This window comes from Bombus vancouverensis, unplaced genomic scaffold (genome assembly GCF_051014615.1).
Source record: "Bombus vancouverensis nearcticus unplaced genomic scaffold, iyBomVanc1_principal scaffold0025, whole genome shotgun sequence".
NCBI lineage: Eukaryota > Metazoa > Arthropoda > Insecta > Hymenoptera > Apidae > Bombus > Bombus vancouverensis.
The window spans coordinates 931,365-945,970 of NW_027468916.1; the positions used below are offsets into that span (position 1 = coordinate 931,365).

General features: G+C 36.5%; 1 protein-coding gene and 1 long non-coding RNA gene across 2 annotated transcripts in view; one reads left to right on the forward strand and one right to left on the reverse strand.

Annotated features, from left to right (window-relative positions):
* The window catches only part of LOC143304175 (uncharacterized), a 112,086-nt gene that overhangs the window by 29,066 nt on the left and 68,414 nt on the right, over positions 1-14,606 (reverse strand). The window lies entirely within an intron of this gene.
* On the forward strand, positions 191-5,890 carry LOC143304177 (uncharacterized). The gene is made up of 3 exons (XR_013060879.1): positions 191-523; positions 645-814; positions 945-5,890. It is a non-coding gene; the product is annotated as an uncharacterized LOC143304177 (long non-coding RNA).

The window sequence follows — 14,606 nt, forward strand, 5'->3', positions numbered from 1 at the left end:
ATATGAATTTGAAATGATGGATCATTTCAATGACTTTATTATTTCCATTTTAGACATAACACAGGGAAACTTTATAATTTTTAAATCTCTTTGATTTAAAAATTGATTGATGGTTCGTTTACATTTAAGAGCACCTATGTGACTAAAGTCACCTAGTTCTTACATAAGCATGAGAAAAACAATAGACAACGTTAGATCAGAAGGACGGTTTCGTGTTTCAAGGGGCTAGACCGAGAGGTCAGAGTATGCGAGTCGAAAAGTGAGTGTGTTGCGAGAGTCAGAGTTGATCGAGACATCGAGGAGTAGAGTTGAGAGAATTGATCGAATTGTCAGTGTTGTAGAGTTGTTAGAGTTGCTAGTGAGAGAGAGAAAGAGAGAGTGTGTTAGATTCGTTGTGACGAGAGTTACCAAATAACTGTAAAGTTGTTTGAGATAGATACGAGTATCGCATTTAATTTCAGTTAAACAAACATCGTTTTCTGTCCAATTAACGCCTGTATATTCAATTCAATATTAATAAATTGTAAGTAATCGGGGAAAAATTTATATCTTTAATTTCTACGATACTACAGTATCTTTCTACATTTATTTTTCATTTTGCATATCTGTATGTTGCCTTAATTGCTGTCTACATATTATTTTAGTTGCATTTTTCTTTTGGATCGGAAATGACTAACCTGTGTTTCATCAATAATTTATCTTCCTTCTCTTGGTGCATTTCTAAATGAATTTTTTACTCCAAGAGTCAACATCACTTTTTTTCAACCTCTTTTTTAGTTGACAAGAGTACAAAGCTATATATAGGCCAAAACATGTATGTATTTTTCGATAAAAGATAAATCTTTATTCAAAATCTACGAGACTGCACGCAGATATTTCAAATTACAGCGAATATTATCACGAATACTTCGCGTTAAACATCTTACATCTTTTAACATTTTCAGAGACGCGTAAACATCCGCAAGCTATTTATCACTTTATCCATTGCATATTGTAGCGGCACATGAGTCATAGGACGATGCGAATCGAGAGTAACTCATGTTGTTGATTTGCCTCGGGGCATTGATACCGTCTCGATGTACGAAACTTGATAATAAACAAACTCCGGACAAAACAATATCGCCGCTATGCGCAACCGTCAACCGAAGTCGAATTTAAACTCGTTAGAAGGAGATCGTTAAAAGAGTACTGCCGATAGTTTTAAATACATTTGACTACACCAAATATTAACTTGTCTCATCACTATATACACCAACACGTTTAATCAACCTCCACATAACCGAGAAGTGATTTCAAATTTGACCCACGTTTCCATCTACTTCGCTTTCTTCTTTATTTTTGAAGAAATGCACTTTCACTATTTATCAGCTAAGCGAACTCGAAACAAATGAAAATTCCCAACCACCACGTAGATCAAAGCCTATCAGTCTTTTTCGAACCTGTAGGTTACAACGAGATTCTCATCTCGACCCGAAGCTCATAGTTAGAGTTCGAACTGGGCTATAAAGTAGCACGACCACAAGCAGCACGAACAGTCCGTAAAAATAGAGAACAGGATCAAGCGGTGCATCGGTATCGCTTATACGTACAATATTTCGTAGCACGTACGTCACGAGCGCGAGCTCGAACTCGCGGACCCGTTCGTTACGTAACAGCTGCAGTCTGATAATAAATGTAAAATACAGGCGGGCTGAGTTACGAGGCGTTGTGCAGGGCCCGCAAAACGCCAGCCGAACTTTGAGCTTGTTCAACGAAGCGCTTCACGCGAGAAACATCGAGACGACTGGAAATAACGTATAGGCGAACCACAGCATGTAACCGTAACATGATCGATATAGTATATCGATGTCGATAAGGGAAACACGGCTTAGTTACTTATTTAAACGCCAATTTCCAAGCGCGCAAAGATCACATTTCAGAATGGCAGAATTTGAAGACCACGAGAAGAACGTAATTTGATCTTCACCTAACCAAACGTACGACACGGGACATTCCAACTTACGCGTCAAGTAACGTCCAAAATGCGACAAAATGAACTTGTTATGTTCCCTTGTGATCTTCGAATTCTATTCTCCTTGAGTGGATATTAAGAAACAATCGATGCTCGAGGAACTAACGAGCCGCGTTCGTTTCGTCGAATTTATTAAATTACCAATTACGACAAGTTGAAATTATTGTTTAACGCATTTATACAACGTCAAAGATAAATTGTGCAAAATACAAAACGTGTGAGCCGAAGAGGAAACCTGGAACTGTCGGTGCAGGCGATGACCATAAAATAGGTGTCGAGACGGTGCAGAGATAATCGGCTGGAAAGCCAACCAGCTGGGACCGAGCTATATGCTGGCAGCTCCGCCTCCTCGTGGCCGCCGCTGGTAACGACGCGACGCGATGCATGCATCGTTCTCCGGGCGGGGGGCGCTAGAGGGTAGACGAGAATGAAAACGAACACCTAGATGCGAAGCCAGTATGAATTTTTACTCGAGGTATGGCGCGGTCGATCAAAAGGTCGGGCTCTGAAACGCACACATTACTTGTAAGTCCAAGTGAGTTAATTGTGAAGAAATTTTTTGTGAAGAAATTTTTTGTGAAGAAATTGATTTAAAGAAACAAAGCATTACGATAATTGCAGTAACCCCTAATAAATAATCCCTGATTCTCTCGTTTCCGTATGAGCGAGTTAGAAAAGGCGATTTATGAGGAAAACGCTGACCATGCTTTTGTTACTCCTGCATTGTTCCTGCTGACCGTTAAGGCAGGCAGTCAGATTCGTAATAAGACTAAAACGTATCTGCGATCCTTTTAATTAACGACACCGCCTTCTTCTTCTCTCGCGCGATTCCCTTAACCTCTTAACCTATGATTTACGTTCGAGAATTTTGGGCCGAAAACGTAGACATGCTATTATATATTATATTTGGCTCGATCATCGTATTACGGGCTATGCTTGTAACATTTACGTTTGGTCCGATTATATACTACGGGCTATGCCCGCAATATTTACGTTTGTCCCGATCCCGTTGTAGGTTAAGGGATTAATTAACTCACGTGCCCACTTTTCGAGAGGCCGAGTTAATTGCACGCAATAAAACTCGAAAATATGCGAACTAGCGAATTTATTTACGTCGCGTGTCGTTGTCACGATCATCAGCCTTTTAGGAAACAAACCTCTGACAGAGTTATTACGCTGTTTCACAGCTCTTACAATATGAGAAATTAATTAATAATAATAATTAATTAATTAATTAATTAATTAATTAATTAACCTCCCTATTCTTCATTACCTTTTTCATGTTTACGTGTTTAAAATTTCTACATCATCGTAAGAAATATTTCGAATATTCGGGGCTCAAATGAAATTTCCACGGATTATCCCGCGAAGATATGTATGTCGGGTTTACATTGGAATTAGGGTTAGGGGCGTGAAACGAATCTTCGTTTGGATTACACGTGTCGTTATGCAATAGAGAAGACATCGACTAGTGCAAATACGATTATCATAGAACTGGAAAAGTCTTTTTTTTTTTTTTGTTATTTAAAATTTCACATTCACAATTTGTCCAGTAGGACATTTGGTAAAATATTATAGCGGCGTGCTAATATAACATGTGGGTGGCTACCCCCAGCGGGGTACCATCTTCGTGTTTGTTAAGATATATCCTTTGTGAGATCTGCTGGGTGTTTCCTTTTTAATCTTCTTTCTATGGTTGTGTTGAACGTTTCCGCTGCCAGCCGATTCAGGTGCGTTGCTATTCTTTCTCTGTACCTTCTTGCGAATCTGCTAATTTCTTCCTTGACCGTTGGTATTCCAAGGTCTTTCCGTATGTCCTCGTTTCTAACGTACCATGGGGCGTTTACAATTGATCTAAGAATTTTAGCTTGGATTGTCTCTATTTTGCTTATATGGCTCATTGCTGCTGTTCCCCAAAGTGGTAGTCCAAATTGGTTTAATGATCGTTTTGTATATTTTTAGTTTATTTTCTATGCTTAGTTTGGATTTTCAACTTGTTAACCAATACATTTGTCTCCTTGGTAATTGTATTTTGTCTATTATAGATAATACATTTGTCTCCTTGGTAATTGTATTTTGTCTATTATAGATTTAATATGCTGTTTCCATGTGAATCGTGTATCTAAGTGGAGTCCTAGGTATTTGACTTGCCTTGTTTGTATTATGTGCGTGCCGTTCAGTGTAATGTTTGGTGGTATCTGTTTTCGCAGTATGAATGTAATGTGGTTGCATTTATCGGGGTTTGCTTTAATTTGTTTAACTTGAAGCCACTTTTCTATGTTTGTAATATGTTCTTGTAGTAATGTGACTGCTGTTGCAGGGTTAATGTGCCTGACTAGTACAGCTGTGTCGTCCGCAAATGTCAGTATTTTGCTATTAGTAGTTGTTGGCATGTTGGCCGTGTATAGTGTGTATAGAATTGGTCCTAAGACGCTTCTTTGCGGAACCCCTGCCTTGATGTCTTTAACTTCAGAGTATGTGTCTTTAATTTTAACTAGGAAGGTTCTGCTGCGTAAGTAAGATTTAATTAATGGTATATCTGCTCCGGGAATTGTTTTCTGATTGATTGAAGTAGACTTTCGTGGTTTATTTTGTCAAATGCTTTCTCGATGTCCATAAAGAAGGTTGTGCAGTATTGTTTGTTTTCTACTGTTAGAATTATTTCATTTGTAAGTCTGTGCATTTGCTCTATCGTAGAGTGTTTGTTTCTGAATCCAAATTGGTGATCTGGTATTAATAAGCGTGTCTATTATCTGGGCCTCGACAAATATTGGTGGTGGTTTTGTAGTGTTCGTTGATTTAGTTGTGTTTTTGGTTGCTGGGTCGTCGTCTATTTCTTCCGTAAGTGAACTGAAGGAGTTTCTTAGTGGTAATTCTTGCAGCCATCGCTGCTTTTCCGTATCTAGATTACCTGTTATTTTTCTTTTTTTGTTATAGCTGGCCACCTTCCATCTTTCGTCCTGTTGAGTTGTTTCTTTGTTGGTTTCCATGTCAACTTCAATTGTGGCTGAGCAGTCATGTCCTTGATTTGTTTGTTGACTTGTTTTTGATGTGTCTGTTGTTTTGTATATGTAGTACGATTTTCTTTGTTTATAATTTTTATTGGTGTAATTTTTTTCATGGTAGGTTTGCTAGTCTTCTTAATAGAAGACACGGGTTTCCACCATTTGGCTATAGGCGTAGCCGTTCTTAACTTTCTCTTCCCCACTTGCCGCACTTTTCTGAAGCACTACTTTGCACGTCCAGTTAGCTCGGCTACTCGGGCAGTATTGTAATTACCATTAGGTGTTTAATGTTTTCCAGCCCAACTTATGATTCAAATGCAGTACAAGATATTTAACCGAAGTCGTTTGTTGGATTTTCTGATTTAACAATTTAACCTTAGAAGATTATTTCTTCTTAAAAATGAAGGCAATGTGCAAACAGTTGTTTGAGTTTAATTGGATTTTGTTATCTCTCTGTTAAGGAAATTCGAGGATTTGGGAATACAAATTATTGACTATATTTCCCATACAACAGTTATACACCTATATTCCTCTCTAAGAACGTCTTGCACGCACGCTGGTTGCCAACCGACTAGCCTGGATTCTTCTAACATCTGGCAACAGTCTTTTGTCTCCACTGAGTCCTTGACGCCCTCTAACCCTTACACACACACTCTCATGTACAGTGTAAATGTATCACTTCCCTAACACGCCTCCTTACATTTATACTGTACACTTAATTTTATTTACATACTTGTCGAATTAACAAAATATTTGACATTTATCGCTTTCTTTACATTTCTCTTATTTTACATTCATCCATGACCTAAACCTTTCAAATTTCTCTCTACACAGTGCCTTCGTAAAAATATCCGCAGTGTTTTCTTCTGTACTTACTTTTATTATGTTTATCTTATTTTCCTTTATGTACCCGTGAACGTAGTGGTAATGAACTTCGATGTGTTTAGAATTTTTTGTAAAAGTTCCGTATTTTGCTATACTCATTACTCCAGAGTTATCCTCATAGATTTTTACAGGGTTATCGTCTACATTTACATCGAAGATTTTTATTAGTTCTCTGATAGTCATTACTTCGCTCACCGCTTCCGATAGAGCTACATACTCTGCATACGTCGAGGCTTTTGTCACACACCTTTGTTTTTTAGACTTCCATCCAATTACATTTCCATACAATCTAATTACATACCCAGAAGTCGATTTCCTATCTATATGATCTCCTGCCCAATCAGCGTCCACATAACAATCTATCGTTTCGCATTTTTCATTTCTTTTATAATGTAGCCCTAAATCTCTAGTCCGGTACAAATATTTCAATATTCGCAAGGCATATTTAAAATGTGTCTCGTTACAACAATCTTGAAATCTACTCAGATAATTCACACTATAACTTATATCGGGTCTGGTATTTACACTAATATACAGCAATGCGCCAATTAAATTCTTGTATCCAATGTCCTCTCTATTTATCTCAGCTTTTTCAATTTTTAAGTTGGTCTCCATAGGTGTACAGTACAATTTGCTGTTATGTAATTTATATTTGTTTGCTAATGATTCTATGTATTTCTTTTGGCTTAATCTCATTTCATTTTTTAAATAATCATACTCTATATTTATTCCAAGATATTCTTTTACTTCACCTAAATCTTTCATTTCAAATTTATCAGTTAATAATTTTTTTTTACACTTTGTATCTTCCCTTTGTTTTTACTACAAATCAACAAATCGTCTACGTATATTAACAAATAAACAACATTTTCTCCCTCTCCATAAGTATATAGGCACAGCTCTATATTGTTCTTTTTAAAACCTAATCTCGTCACATACTTATCAAAACACTCATACCAGTCCCTCGGACTTTCCTTTAACCCATAAAGCGCTTTCGATAATTTACAAACTCTATTCGTTCCGTCCGCATATCCCTTTGGTTGATTTACATATACCTCCGAGGTTACTTCACCATTTAAAAAGGCAGCTTCTACATCCATTTGCTCAATTATTAATCCATTTTGACAACAATATGATAGCAATATCTTAAAGGTCTGATTACTCGCCACTGGAGAATATATGTCATCGGCTACGTTTCTTTGTTGAAATCCCCTTACCACTAATCTAGCCTTATACCTGTCCTCTGATTTTTTCGTGTAAACCCATTTTACATCTAATACTTCTTTGCCTTTTACCCTTTCTACCAATTTCCAAGTTTTATTCTTATAGAGACATTCTATTTCCTTATCCATAGCCTGTTTCCAAACTTCATTATTTTCGCAACAAATCGCCTCCTCAAATGTACGAGGGATATCTACTTTACAATAATTTGCATGAATCTCGCAAATATTTTCCTTTTCTGGATACCTTACTGGAGTTTTCTTAATACGTGTAGATCTCCTAGGAGTGTTTGAGCTTTCAATACTACTATTATTTTCATCTTTCCTACCTTCTAACTCTTCCTTATCCATACCAACCAATGAATAGTTATCTTCGCTATCATTTCTATCTGCCTCTGATGAATTTTCCTCAAAACCGATACATTTAGTGTCTGTCTCTATGACCTCTACATGTCTAGATATTGTTATTTTCCCACCTAATAAGACTCTGTATCCTACTTCACTATATCCTAATAGAATTCCCATATCTGCCTTCTTGTCCCATTTGGAAACTCTTTTTCGTTCTGGCCTTCTTACAAAAACTTTACTTCCATATAGATGTAGATTTTTAACACTTGGTTTTCTCCCGAAGAATATTTCAAAAGGTGTCTTTCTTTCTATAGTATTCGCTAATATTCGATTTTTCAAGTATGCCGCTGTACAAACTATTTCCGGCCAGTACCTTTTATGTACTTTCGCTTCCGCTAACAAGCAACGCGCCATGTCCATCACTGTTCTATTATACCTTTCCGCTGTCCCGTTTAATTCATGTACGTATGTTGGGCAATTATTTATTCTTATACCTTTATCCCTAGCAAATTTATAAATTCGATTATTTAAATATTCTTTACCATTATCGCATCTTAATATTTTTAACCTCTTGCCCGTTAAATTTTCGGCTTCATTTACGAACTGTACGAAAGAATCAAAGACCTCATCTTTTGATTTTATACAATAGATCCTAGCTATTTTACTATAATCATCGATAAATGAAATGAAATATTTTTCTCCATTGAATCCGGTGGTCTTAAAGGGACCACATACGTCCGTATGAATAATTTCCATTATTTCCCTAGCCTTAGTTCGATTATTTTTGAAAGGTAAGTTATGCATTTTGCTTTCTATACACACCCTACATTTCAAAAATTCCTTTTCAAATTCATTCGGTATGCCAGTCACTAGCTGCTCTTTACCCAAAATCTCTAAATATTTAAAATTTACGTGTCCTAGCATCCTATGCCATCTTTCCTTTTTACTCATACCACTACGTTCGGCGCTGTTTACTAAGTGCTTCTTCCCTTTCAATATACTTTTTATTCTATATGTCCCATTTTCTTTGAACGCTACAGCTGTAAGTTTATTATCCTCATCTATTATTTTCGCAATATTTCCTTTGGAAATAACCGTATTCTTATTGTCTGTTAGTTTACCTAAACTAATCAAATTTGCGGACATTTCTTTCGCGTAAAATACTTTCCTCATATTTATTTCATTTTGTTTTCCGAATGCTTCAAAATAACTTATAACATTCCCAACTTTTGTCGCTTTTATCGGTCTATTATCGCCTAAATATATATTTACCGGTTCTTTTAGGTCGATAGATTTATCGAAATAATTTATATTATTAATTATGTGATCGGTACAACCGCTATCTAATAGCCACAATATTTCGTTCTTCCTTATTTCATTCGTCTCACTGCTGTTTGCTGCGTGCGCCGTTGCTATCCATATGCCTGCTCTTGAGTTTCCATGCTCGCCCGTGCCGGTTGTTGATTGACGATGAAAGTTTCCACGTCCTCTGCTCGTATTGCCTTTGTTCCCTCTTCCTCTGTTTCGACCACGTGTTGGCCCATGCCAATAGCCGTTACTGCTTCCCGCTTGGACGCCATTTTGACACTCTCTCGCAAAGTGTCCTAATCTACCACATCTGAAGCATCCTTCCTTTTTTGCAGAAAAGGCGTTGGTTTGCCTTTCTCCTCGATTGGATTTATTTTTCTTCTCTGCTATCTCTATTTTATTTTTCACATACGCTACCGTTTGATTCTCTTCTTTCAATGCGTCTATTATGTCCGCTATGTAGCTGTATTCTTCGGGTAACGTATTCAGCATGTAATTCAGCATTTCCCTCTCACTTACTTGTGCGCCCGCACTTTTTAATTCATTGATTAATTTTTCGAAATCGTTAAAGAATGATGCTGAATCACTGTAGTTCTCCAGTCTTATGTTTTCCAATCTCCTTCTGCATACGATCTGCAGTGCCGTCGACTCTTTCAAGTACATTTCATCGAACCTTTTTATTATATCATACGCCGTTTTTCCTTCCCTAACATACTCCAATTGTCTGTTCGATATTGCACTATAAATTATATTAATCGCCTTCAAATCCTTTTTGTCCCAGTCTTCATCGTCTCTTTCGTTCTTCATTCTAGTTGTAACAACCTCGCATTCCTTATATTTGAGAAACATCGTGATTCTTTGCTTCCACATTCCATAATCCTCACCATCGAATATAGGTATCATGATTTCCGATCTCTCCATTTTAATTGATTCTTCTTTTTTTTCTTTTCTTACTCAAGCGTTCCTACGTGCTCGAAATATTTTTTTTTTTTTTTCTGAAAGCTTTTTTTTCTTTACTGAAAACTCACTCGCAAGATCGTAACCACGCACTAAATATCTTGCAAAACTAGTAACCACGCTCTGCTACCATGTTAAGGAAATTCGAGGATTTGGGAATACAAATTATTGGCTATATTTCCATACAACAGTTATACATCTATATTCCTCTCTAAGAACGTCTTGCACGCACGCTGGTTGCCAACCGACTCTACACTTCGGTGTCTCGATTAACTCTGACTCTCGCAACACACACACTTTTCGACTCGCACACTCTGACCTTTCGGTCGTCCCACCTTGAAACCGTCCTTCTGATCTAACGTTGTCTATTGTTTTTCTTCTAACATCTGACAACAGTCTTTTGTCTCCACTGAGTCCTTGACGCCCTCTAACCCTTACACACACACTCTCATGTACAGTGTAAATGTATCACTTCCCTAACAAAAATGAAATGTAACAATGTATTAAATCTAGTCGGAAAATAAATGGCAGAGTCAGAAATATCGGCAAGTCGAATGACGAATTACTTCGTTTGCTGTTATGAGTGGATAGGAGGCTACTTAGGGCGAATACTGGCATTGTCGTGTTGTCGTCCCTTGATACGGCCATCATGCTTTCCTCGGAATTTGTTGCGCCATGCTGATCCCATTTTTTCCTAATCATTAGTCGGTTGAAAGAATATTCTTTATCCCATCTACTCCACCAATACTTTTTATACGGACAAAACTCGCCTCAATTGCTATCAGTTTAGTGGATAATTCTTCGTATGCGAGTGACGTGTTCCCTACCATCAAAATCCCGAACAACGCTTATTTAAGTACTTACGAGATAAGTTAGTGGGAAAGTTATTTGGAAGGATATTTCACAGGATATAATTTTTGAGATATGTGTAATTTTGTGTGTTACACACAAATTAGCCGCGTAATAGTGACACATATATGTGAGTATGAGTGTGTGTGGGAGAATGTGCGTGCGCAGCGTCTCGTAGAACAAAAGAACGGAGAAAATGATGGTGAGACAAAAAGAGTACTGAGACACGTTCAGTGTGTATCTACGAATATCTTGTAAATCACATATTAAATAAATATGAAACTATTTTAATATCATTTCTACGTGTAATGCGAGTGTTGCTATACGTTTATTTCGGCGACTAAGATCCACAATTCTCAACAATAATAAGACTATTAAACTGTTATAAAAGTAATATAGAAACATGGTTTATTTAAAAATTATTTTCAATGTAATGTTTTGTCCATGATGAAGTATTTACTTCTAGAAAAAATCTATATCTTTTTCTTTTGTATACTCGTGACCTGGACACCGCTGTTACGGTGAAAATAGAACTTAGTGAAGCAAAAAAGTTAACGAAAAGGAGAGGTCCATATTATTGTGTCCTTGAATATAAATGTTGTTTTTGGGTCACAAGGTCTAGAAACAAAAGAGCTATAAGTAGACCTTTATTGCTGTTTCTTGTAACTTTCAGCTAGAGTTACACACCAAGGTTAATTTTTTGGTAATGTCCTTTGCTGTCAATGTATCAACCTGCTCCCTATTATATTTTATTATACTGTATCACTGCTAGAGTGAGGATCTGGATCAGCATATACTATACCTCTACTTCAGCTTACTTCAATATATATTTCTATTATAAATTTATCCATGCGTTCCTCTATCAGATAACTTCAACAGTCCAGAAGCACTTTTTCGGATGACAATATTATGATATCTACGTTAAATAGAAGATTTCATTACATAAGCAGTCAGCCTTAATAATTTCATAACTAATAATTCTCTAAATTTTTTGATGTTTGTATTCTTCTTTGTCGTAGTCTTATAAACTGTTAAAGCGTTTTTCTGTAATTCCCAAAAGAAGCTGAATGCCAAGTTTCCGTTTGAGTGCTTTTCTGATTGTAGTGGCATAAGAAACCACTTAATTCGAATAATCTATACTACACTTTATTGTATGCAAGAACAGCTAGTGGTTTCAATTTTCCAGATGATTATTGGCTCGTAAAAGCAGCACGAATGTTACAAAAGCAGCATAATGTAAATTAATATATACATTAAATTCTAAAAAAAAGCAATAATTTGTTTGGATAATACCTCTCCTGTTTTTTAAATAAATAAGTGCATAGTGTACCTCACAGATTCATAGAAGAAATAAAAAATAAGGGAACATCCACTAAATATTAAATAAAAGGATAACAAAATTAACATTGAATTTATATTGTTTCACAGCCAAAAACACAATTTTAAGAGAAAATTTAATTTTTTCCAGAAAGAAGACAATTTTTGTTTGTTCTATCTTCAGATTTGTTTTATATTATAATATAAAATTATACAAACGATCCTTTCAACTTTTGTTTTAGTATCATAAAAAATTTGAATATAGGGTTGAGTTTATAATTATTCGCAGCAGTATATATGGTAACTAATAGAAGTGTAAAAAGGTGTATAAAAGTGAGAAAAATATAACTAGCAGAAGAGTTTGAAAACGTGTCAACAAGTATCTATGTATCAGAGTTATTTTGTTATGAAAGATATGGGCACACGATAACTCACTTATTATTAGCTTTACTTATGTTTTGAAATATTAATTTATACTTAAATAAAAAAAATATGCAAAAATATGCAGAAATATGCAGAAATATGCGAAACTTGATCTACATTATGTACGCTTTGAATATATTTTATATATGTTTTATATCCTTAAATACATAAAAAATTTACCAAATTAATTTTTATGTACATTTTGTGATAGACAAAAATTATACTATCACTACTGCACTAAAATAATATGTCGGAGGTGAAAGGAAAACCGGAGCCTTCCTTTTGCAATTTTGAGGAAGCCTTCTAATGCTTTAGCCTAGATTTTATCATAACTGTAATTAAGCAATTGTCATTTGTAATTGTTTGATATTTGTGAAAGCGAAAGTGGGTTCGAGGTGACAACTGGTCGCCGAACGTAGCCACGGTCACGGGATAAACGTTTTACCTGACGAAGGTGTGGATCGGTTGTATTGTTCTCCCTAGAAATCACATAGAATTGTACCTTAGAGATGTCGATATAATGGGACACACGTTGTATTAGGAATCAATCTCCAGACAAAAACTGCCTAGTAACGGCGTTTGGATCTTTCTCGATGTTTCCAAAGAGTATACAACAAACTTTTGACAGAAACTGCCTAGCAACGACGATTGGAACCTTCTCGATGCCTCCAGCGAGCATATAACAAACAAATGCAGTCGTATAGCGAAAAAGATTTTCATCAGATATTCATTCGTGTGATCGCCTTGGAAAGTGATACATCGAGCAATTTACCGAGTGTCTCAGCAATCGTATTTTTGTGTTTAAAATTATTCTACGCATAGTAAAGAGTTATCCCATTGACCGTGGATTCGTTTGAACCCCGGAACATTGTTAATAGCGTTAATTAAATTCATTATTCGTAAAACCTATCAATCGTTAATCTCATTATTCGTTAAATTTATTATTCGTAAGACATATTATTCGTTCCTCTTATTGTTCGTTAAACTTATTATTCTTTAATCTAATTATTAGTTAAACTTATCGTTTGTTAATCTTATCATTTATTAAACTCATTATTCATAATATTTTGTAAAATCTTGTTTATTCGCGTAAATATATTCTCTGTTTCGTAAAACAATGGCTAATTCAAACGAAGAATCGTTACGCGCCTTAAATCCTAATGATAACCCGATATCAGAAGTGGGATCAAGCCCATGTGTCACCTTGGAACAACTCATGAAAATCATGGACCGGATAACTCAGCCGAGGGAGCAAAGACCGAGTACGGAACCTAAGGATGTAACGTTACCACGTTTTGACCCTGAAGGCACGGGCGCTGATCCATCCGCGTGGTGCTCATATACAGATGTGATTTTGAAAGACTACCCGATACAAGATAGTGCGTTACTTTCCGCTCTAAATCGCGCCCTAAAGGGGTCTGCTGCGCATTGGCTTTCACAAATAGTGCGCGGTGGAAAGCTTTCCTGGCCAACGTTTAAGGAACAATTCCTTTCGCGTTTTGGTGGCAGAGAGACAGCCGCCTCGGCGTTAATAAGGATATCCAGAGAACGACCGTCGGAGACCGAAACCCCAGGAGCTTATGGTAGTCGCCTCCGTTCCATATTGCAGATGAAGTTGCAAGATCTAACGATGCCCGAAGTAATCAATGCCTTTGCCCTTTATATGCTAAGCTCACAAGATCAACGCTTTCGACGACTAACGCTCGCAAATAATATCAAGACGGAGGACCAATTTTATGATGAAATGAGAGTTCTTCCTTACAACGATCAGTCGACATCTTCGTTAGGAAATTCATCGGGGGAACCTGAAGCCAAATTACGCGCCTTAAATCCTAATGATAACCCGACAAATATATAAATATTCAATTTTACTCATTTTACTGTACATAAAAAATTGTAAGCTGTAAAAGTCGTTTCATTTACGTTTCGTCCAAAAGAATAAATACGCGAGGATTTTCATAGGCAATTTTATGACATATACTTCCGAACATAAGAGACTGTTTTAGAATCAGGACATTAGTATTTCTGACGGCATCTTTCCAATAATTGTAATAATGCATTTCATTTTCTATGTCCATCGTGTGCTCAATAGTCGAGCGTGTTATAAACGCGAGCATTTCCGGAAGATCATTTGGACGGCCTCTTCGGCGCGGCAATCCCACTGAACGTGCCGCCGTGCCAAAATAGTGCACGGTGTCCGAGAAAGGTCGTCAGTGTCACGGTGACCGTGGGAATGCAGCGAAAGGATAATTATATCTCATATACCTTAGACATCAAAACAGG